General features: G+C 37.4%; 1 protein-coding gene across 1 annotated transcript in view; it reads right to left on the bottom strand.

The window, feature by feature from the left end:
* CNTN2 (contactin 2) overlaps positions 1-8,959 on the bottom strand; it is a 79,765-nt gene extending 70,806 nt beyond the window's left edge. Inside the window, exon 1 of the mRNA XM_069946359.1 lies at positions 8,788-8,959. The gene's annotated coding sequence lies outside the window, so the exon portion shown is untranslated. The remainder of the gene's footprint in view (positions 1-8,787) is intronic.
* Positions 8,960-9,977: the final 1,018 nt, after the last annotated feature.

Raw genomic sequence — 9,977 nt, forward strand, 5'->3', positions numbered from 1 at the left:
ATAAGTACTGGAAGACTGGAGATTTTTAAATAGAAGTAAATGACAAATTTATATAGCTTTCTGACACCATTTGATATGAAAATATTTTTTTTTTCCGCCAGAGTTCCCCTTTAAAACTACCAATTATCCTTTGCCTCAATTGCCTTTAATTCTTTTGATGTTGTTTATTAGAAGCTTTGGGATTAGTCAGTGTTTGATTGAGTGTATGACCCATATTCCTCACACAGGGACTTTGTGTGTTACAGACTCTACTACTGTTGTCCGACAGAAGTTTTCATTCACTGCTTCATCGGCCATTGGTGAACTATTGATTTTTTGTAATCCTTGCAGAGAACAGGCTGATCAATACTTATATACAGAAAAAGCTATTGATTTTTATTTTCTCAATTCTTTATTTTCCGGAATTCAAGAGGTGAAACAGTGACATGCCCACCATTGTTCTCAATGCAAAGTAACCAAGTATACAAGTGCAGAACAATAAGTATATAGAACATCTATTATTAATGTAACCTACAGAAGGTAACATGGGGGGCGTCACCGGACCCCATCCCGCCCTCCTAGGCATATTAATTATAGGGGAATATGTAAAATATCTCCAAAGAGGGCTCAAGGGGGAAGAAGAAGGTGGGGAGGGCACAGGGAGGACCCATGGGGAGTATTCATTTTCTTTAGACTTGACTTGATTCTAGATTGTAATGTGTTGTACCATACTGGTGTTACTGGTTGATTGTAATGTGTTGTACCATACTGGTGTTACTGGTGGATTGTAATGTGTTGTACCATACTGGTGTTACTGGTGGATTGTAACATGTTGTACCATACTGGTGTTACTGGTGGATTGTAACGTGTTGTACCATACTGGTGTTATTGGTGGATTGTGACATGTTGTACCATACTGGTGTTACTGGTAGAATGTAATGTGTTGTACCATACTGGTGTTACTGGTAGATTGTAACGTGTTGTACCATACTGGTGTTACTGGTAGATTGTAACGTGTTGTACCATACTGGTGTTACTGGTAGATTGGTAGAACGTGTTGTACAAAGTTGTAATACAACAGCACAGAAAAAAAATATATATTGGTATACAGTGGGTGCATGCCTCACCAAACCGGCCCGGAGTTGGTACACAATCCAATAGAAGAAAAGAGACAGCAGTTAAGTGGAATTTTAATATCACACCAGTTTGCGACGTTTCGGCATAAACAAACCTTTCTCAAGCAGTGTACTGTACTGTGTTACTGGTAGATTGTAATGTGTTGTACTGTACTGTGTTACTGGTAGATTGTAATGTGTTGTACTGTACTGTGTTACTGGTAGATTGAAATGTGTTGTACCATACTGGTGTTACTGGTAGATTTTAACCTGCTGTACCATACTGGTGTCACTGGTAGATTGTAACGTGTTGTAACATACTGGTGTTACTGGTAGACTGTAATATGTTGTACCATACTGGGGTTACTGGTGGATTGTAAATTGTAATGCGTTGTACCATACTGGGGTTAGTAGTAAAGTGTGTTGTACCATACTGGTATTACTGGTAAAGTGTAACCTGCTGTACCAAACTGGTGTTAGTAGCCTTTGCTCACAAATCTTAAATTTAAAAAACAAACGAAATGCACCCTACCATGTACCTTACCATGTGCCATACCTTACCATGTACCTTACCATGTGCCATACCTTACCATGTACCTTACCATGTGCCATACCTTACCATGTGCCATACCTTACCATGTGCCATACCTTACCATGTGCCATACCTTACCACGTTCCTTACCATGTGCCATACCTTACCATGTACCTTACCATGTGCCATACCATACCATGTACCTTACCATGTGCCATACCTTACCACGTACCTTACCATGTGCCATACCATGTGTTATACCTTACCATGTGCCTTATCTTGTTATACCATACGTGCTATGCCATGTACCTTACCAGTTTTAGTTGTTGCTGTGTTAATATCTGTAGGGTAATGATACAGGGCTATACAGGAAAGACTATGAGCTGTCTGATCCTTTGTTCTACATTGACTGAGCAATGGGAGTCTTGTCGGTCCGGACAGCAGCACATCCCTGACTCCTTTCTGAGGGCAGAAGCTGGAGCATCTATACAACATTGATATTTCTATGAGCGGTCTCTAAGATATGTCTATGAGCGGTCTCTAAGATATGTCTATGAGCGGTCTCTATGATATGTCTATGAGCGGTCTCTATGATATGTCTATGAGCAATCTCTATGATATGTCTATGAGCAGTTTCTATGATATGTCTATGATCAGTCTCTATGATATATCTATGATTGGTCTCCATGATACATCTATGATCGGTCTCTATGATGTGTCTATGAGCGGTCTCTATGATATGTCTATGAACAGTCTCTATGATGTGTCTATGAGCAGTCTCTATGATATGTCTATGAACAGTCTCTATGATGTGTCTATGAGCAGTCTCTAGCATATGTCTATGATCGGTCCCTATGATATGTCTATGAGCTGTCTCTATGATATGTCTATGATCGGTCTCTATAATATGTCTATGATCAGTCTCTATAATATGTCTATTATCGGTCTCCATGATACATCTATGAGCTGTCTCTATGATATGTCTATGAGCTGTCTCTATGATATGTCTATGATCGGTCTCCATGATACATCTATGATCGGTCTCTATGATATGTCTATGAGCTGTCTCTATGATATGTCTATGAGAGGTCTCTATGATATGTCTATTATCGGTCTCTGTGATATGTCTATAAGCTGTCTCTATGATATGTCTATAATTAGTCTCTATGATACGTCTATCAGCGGTCTCTATGATATTTCTATGAGCAGTCTTAATGATATGTCTATGATCGTTCTCTATGTCTATGAGTAGTCTCTATATGTCTATTAGCGGTCTCTATGATATGTCTATGAGTGGTCTCTATGTGTATATATGTAAATGTTGTCGCCAGTACATTTCCCCTTGGATAATTTGTCTGTTTGCCTTCTCCCTATTTCTTCTTACGAGGACACGGTTACATTTTTAGAATGTAAAATGCATTTTTACTTGAGTCTCAGGCACTAAAAATTACGAACTCGAAATTGTAAAACACGGTTCATTACTTTTAACATCCTGCCGCTGCGGCTGCTGCCATCTACTAGGCCAGGGGTAGGGAAGCTCGGCTCTCCAACTGCTACAAAACTATAACTCCCATCATGCCCGCACAGCTAAAGCTTTAGCATGATGGGAGTTGTAGTTTTGCACCAGCTGGAGAGCTAAAGTTCCATACTCCTGTACTAGGGTTTCATTCATCCGATTTTCAATAGAATTTGGAGCTATGTTAATTCTCAGTCAATATCAGCACTTACACAATTCCTGTGGGTCACTGATTATTTTTTTTTTTTATAGCCAACACTTGTATCTTATTCTAACTATGGCTAAAATCTCATCCATACATGTTTTATAATAATATATGATATTACAGTAATAATCCTATTACTTACATCCTGCATATAGGAATACATAGTACATACAGATCAATAACAGAGGGAACATATTGTACAGATGTGTGTGGTCCCGGGCAGCGACACTGACTATTTGTCCGTGTCTTTCATACAACGTCTTTCACTCCAGGCTACTTCTACTCAAAGTATGCAGCAACAGATGGGTCAGAAACCATCAAGGGCCAAAAGGAATCAATGAACTAAATGAAGGCCTTGTGCTCAGATGAAATGGCTGCTTTCAAAGTGTTTTACTCCTCACCAAAAAATAGGAAGAAAATGTGGACGAGAATCTAAATGTAACAGAATGGTGCGGTGGAGTAATAATGCAGGATAATAATAGTAATAATAATAATAATAATAATAATGTGTCTGCATCGTGAACTCAATCGGTTGTGACTGCTTCCTCCTATTTAAAAGTCAACAAACCTGTATAGATACCTTGTAGAAAAATAAGTAGTATATTGTAACGACTAATAAGTATATTATAACAACTAAGCAGTGGTATAGTATAACAGCTAAGAAATATTATAAAAACGAAGTATTATATTATAACAGCTAAGAAGTAGTATATTATAACAGCTAAGCAGTATTTTATAACAGCTAAGAAGTAGTATATTATAACAGCTAAGAAGTAGTATATTATAACAGCTAAGAAGTAGTATATTATAACAGCTAAGCAGTATTTTATAACAGCTAAGAAGTAGTATATTATAACAGCTAAGAAGTAGTATATTATAACAGCTAAGAAGTAGTATATTATAACAGCTAAGCAGTATTTTATAACAGCTAAGAAGTAGTATATTATAACAGCTAAGCAGTATATTATAACAGCTAAGCAGTATATTATAACAGCTAAGTAGTATATTATAACAGCAAAGAAGCACAACAGCTAAGAATTAGTATATTATAACAACTAAAAAGTATATTATAAGAAGCTAAGAAGTATATTATAACAGCTAAGAAATAGTATATTATAACATGAAGTAGTATATTATAACAACTAGGAAGTAGTGTATCATAACGGCTATGAGGTAGTATATTATAACAGCTATGAGGTAGTATATTATGACAGCTACGAGGTAGTGTATTATAACATGCCATGAGAATTCCTAGAAAGGATCACGTCTTATATATAACTTCTGGTCGGTTTTAAAAAGTCTGTTCACAAGGAAACATAACTTTAAGGACTCCCTTATTAGCATTTTAATTATTTTTTTTTAAATTCCACATTATCCAAAATAATGACACAGCCATTAAGCCCCATAATTCATTACAAAGAAAGGTATATATCAGCTTCATGACAACAAAAATTCCTCCCCTCCTATCTAAGTATCTCTTTCTAACCCTTTATTGCCCCATGTCCGTCCTCCATGTCTGACCATGAACACCCGATGATGCACTTACACTCATTCAGGAGAATCATTTACATGATGATTAGAGTTCAGGTAGACCTGTATGAATATAATGCTCAGTGTGGATGGGCCTGTACTGGGGGCTCTGCAGAGAAGCCTATACATGTGCGGCCATAGTCCATGGCAATGTATATCCCATCTCTAATATAAGGTCCGCACAAGCCGCAGGTAGTAGTCTGCACACCTGCCTGGAAGCTTCTCTTCACCCTCTGGAGATGTATAACTTGCAGGACGACATCTACATTAAAATCGTGTAATATAAGATACAAAGCGATTGCCAAAAATGGTTTTATGATAAGTAGATGGATGGTTAGGACAAGCTCCAAGACTGGGAAAGAAAGAACTGCAGGGAAACTTCTCATTAGTGAGTATGGACGGACATATCTATATACTATGTGTAACCCCACCACTACTGACTATAGACATACCTATATACTATGTGTAACCCCACCACTACTGACTATAGACATACCTATATACTATGTGTAACCCCACCACTACTGACTATAGACATACCTATATACTATGTGTAACCCCACCACTACTGACTATAGACATACCTATATACTATGTGTAACCCCACCACTACTGACTATAGACATACCTATGTACTATGTGTAACCCCACCACCACTGACTATAGATATACCTATATACTATGTGTAACCCCACCACCATTGACTATATACTATGTGTAACCCCGCCACCACTGACTATAGACATACCTATATACTATGTGTAACCCCGCCACCACTGACTATAGACATATCTATATACTATGTGTAACCCCAACACCACTGACTATAGACATACCTATATACTATGTGTAACCCCACCACTACTGACTATGGACATATCTATATACTATGTGTAACCCCACCACTACTGACTATAGACATACCTATATACTATGTGTAACCCCACCACTACTGACTATAGACATACCTATATACTATGTGTAACCCCACCACCACTGACTATAGACATACCTATATACTATGTGTAACCCCACCACTACTGACTATAGACATATCTATATACTATGTGTAACCCCACCACCACTGACTATAGAAATATCTATATACTATGTGTAACCCCACCACTACTGACTATAGACATATCTATATACTATGTGTAACCCCACCACCACTGACTATAGATTTTTTTTTTATCTATTCGAATCTAAAAAGTACCTTGAAGTTTTGGCTACTTTGCGGGATAGTTGCCATCATTCACTTTAGAAATGAATAATAAACAAGTATGCAAGAACCACTGAATGGAGTCATTTACAGCATCCTACATGAGGCAAAAAGAGCAAAATCTGCTGCAGAGCTGAGAGGAAAGCAATGTATGCATCCAGGTTATACAGCCATAAACCATCCTCTCTATTACTACCTAGATGAGGGGTAGGGAACCTTGGCCCCCCAGCTACTGCAACTCCCATCATGCCTGGACAACCAAAGCTAAAGCTGGTGAGCCAGGGTTCCCTACCCCTGACTCCGGTATACTCAATATACACAATATTATACACAATGGTATACAAAATATTACTCTTCCTTCTCTTCTATTTATTAGAAGTTTGTCTTCAAGTTCTTCTTGTGCTATATTATCTACTGTATGTCCAGCCACCCGCCCAGCTTCCTCAGCACTGAAGGCCTACCCATTATATAACTATATACCCATTATATACCTATATATAACTATAAAACCATTACATAACTATATATAACTATATACCCATTCTTTAACTATATGGAACTATATACTGCACTACCCATTCTATAACTATATACCCATTATATAACAATATAGAACTATATCCCCATTCTATAACTATGTATAACTATATACCCATTCTATAACTATATAGAACTATATACCCATTCTATAACTATATAGAACTATATACCCATTCTATACCTATATAGAACTATATACCCATTCTATAACTATATAGAACTATATACCCATTCTATAACTATATAGAACTATATACCCATTCTATAACTATATAGAACCGTATACTACCCATTCTATAACTATATAGAAGCGTATACAACCCATTCTATAACTATATAGAACTATAAACCCATTCTATAACTATATATCTATTCTATAACTATATACCCATTCTAGAACTATATAGAACTATATACCCATTTTATAAGTATATAGAACTATATACCTGTTTTATAACTATATACCCATTCTATAAGTATATATAACTATAAACCCATTGTATAACTATATATAACTATATACCCATTGTATAACTATATATAACTATATACCCATTCTATCACTATATAGAACTATATACCCATTGTATAACTATATAGAACTATATACCCATTGTATAACTATATAGAACTATATACTACCCATTATATAGCTATATATAACCATATCCCCATTCTATAATTATATACCGATTGTATAACTATATAGAACTATATACCGATTGTATAACTATATAGAACTATATACTACCCATTCTATAGCTATATTTAACTATATACCCATTGTATAACTATATAGAACTATATACCCATTCTATAATTATATACCCATTGTATAACTGTATAGAACTATATACCCATTCTATAACTATATATAACCATATCCCCATTCTATAACTATGTATAATTATATACCCATTCTATAACTCTATATTACTATACCCATTCTATAACTATGTATAACTATATACCCATTGTATAACTATATAGAACTATATACCCATTGTATAACTATGTAGAACTATATACCCATTGTATAACTATATAGAACTATATACCCATTGTATAACTATATAGAACTATATACTACCCATTCTATAGCTATATATAACCATATCCCCATTCTATAATTATATACCCATTCTAGAACTATATAGAACTATATACCCATTCTATAAGTATATATAACTATATACCTGTTTTATAACTATATACCCATTCTATAAGTATATATAACTATATACCCATTCTATCACTATACATAACTATATACCCATTGTATAACTATATAGAACTATATACCCATTGTATAACTATATAGAACTTTATACCCATTCTATAACTATATAGAACTATATACTACCCATTCTATAACTACATAGAACCATATTCCCATTGTATAACTATATACCCATTGTATAACTATATATAACTATATCCCCATTCTATAACTATATAGAACTATATCCCCATTCTATAACTATATATAACTATATCCCCATTCTATAACTATATATAACTATATACCCATTGTATAACTATATATATCTGAATACCCATTCTATAACTATGTATAACTATATACCCATTCTCTAGGCACACAAGGATATACTATATTATTCCCATCCCATAAATCTGCAGGACGTCATCCCCGCCTCACACACATTTATAATAATACTAGAAGACACACAGTAGTGAGTCAGTGATCAGTCCCTGGGCTGCTGGGGTCCTGCAGGTCATTCCTTGCACATTTCCTGCTCCTGGCTGATCTCATAGTTATATTACATTGCTGTCATAGTATGAAGTCACCCAAACAGTAGTTTCATGCAGCAGCACCACTATCCTCCTCTTCTCTTCAGGCCATGCTGCAAGCTGCTGGTCTATTGCTAGCCTATCCACTAATAAGGCTGATCTATAGAGTCAGCAGTCTCTGGATGGCTATACATTCCTGTGCACCTCTAGTGCATTATACCATATGCATCTAATGTAATAAGGCTGTGAGATATCATCCCAAATAAAATCTATTAAGAAACTAGCTGCCCCGCAATATGTGCACAACAACACTAATAATAATAAAAAAAGCCAAAAGTCCACTAAAAACATATGCTTCAGTGCCAGCCTGTTATAGCGGTGCCCAATAAAGCCTACCTGGATGATGGGGACAGGTGCCAATGCTACAGCGGTGGTTACTTCTTCACATCACATAGAGAGATCTGCAGCAAGGAGGGAGGGTGCAGGTTCAGTGCTGGGGATATATATATATATGTGTGTGTGTGGATCAGGATACTGCAAGCTGACTGCATCAGTATACGCTCCTCCTCTCCCTCCTTCTCTCTCTCTCTCTTCTTCTCTCCCTCCCTTATCCCTCAGTCTCTCCATAGCTCCCTCCCTTTCCCTCCATAGTCCTCCCTGAGAGGGCAGGAGCACAGACACTTTGGCAGATGTACAGCCTGTGCCAGCTTTCCTCGCACTGGTACATTATACTGTAGACGCCGCTCTCCCGTTACATCATCATATAACAGAGATTAACATATGCTCCATAATGTGCCTTACGTTAGATGCTTCACGCCGCAGTCAGGACATGGAGCAGAGCTGAGTTGCTCTAGTGTAGTGTTTCTGTGTTTGTCATTTAGCACAGAGGGGAGGGAAAGTAGCCCTGAAAGTCGGTGCTTGGCTAGGTTCACATTATGTGCAAATGACGTCCGTCTTTCATAACATCGGGCGTTAAGCTATGTTCACACTACGTAAGTTTCGTAATAATCACGGCCGTTGTAACAACGGCTGTGATTACTACAGAACTTAGATAGAGCTGCCTTCTAAGGAATCCTGACATGAGTGTAAACTATGTGTATCCCTAGCGGTGCTGCAAGACACTGACATGTCAGTTTTCTGCGGCCGCTATTCAGTGAATAGCAGCCGCAGAAAACCTGTCAGTGCACACAATGGAGCGTGCGGCTCCGGTTGCATGCTCCATTACGTGCGACGGGGAATTTGGATGCGGGCGCGCACGGATGCGCCTGCATCTGAATTCAGGGGCAGTGAAGATCATTGGGGATGATCTTCTCTGACACCAGCCGTTCCGTGATCCGGCCAGGTCATGGAATGGCCAGTCTTTGACTACGTGGGGATATGGCCTGTGTGTGCAAATTTTTTAAAAAATAATGGCCATTATTATGAAAGATGGACGGCATTTTCACATTATGCAGGGGTTAAAGCTTTGGCTGTCCAAGCATGATGGGAGTTGTAGTTTTGCAACAGCTGGAGAGCCAAGGTTCCCTACCCCAGACATAGTGTGAACCTAGCCTTAGGGTGTGTTCACACGTAAAGGATCCACAGCA

Source organism: Dendropsophus ebraccatus, chromosome 11 (genome assembly GCF_027789765.1).
Source record: "Dendropsophus ebraccatus isolate aDenEbr1 chromosome 11, aDenEbr1.pat, whole genome shotgun sequence".
NCBI classification, from domain to species: domain Eukaryota; kingdom Metazoa; phylum Chordata; class Amphibia; order Anura; family Hylidae; genus Dendropsophus; species Dendropsophus ebraccatus.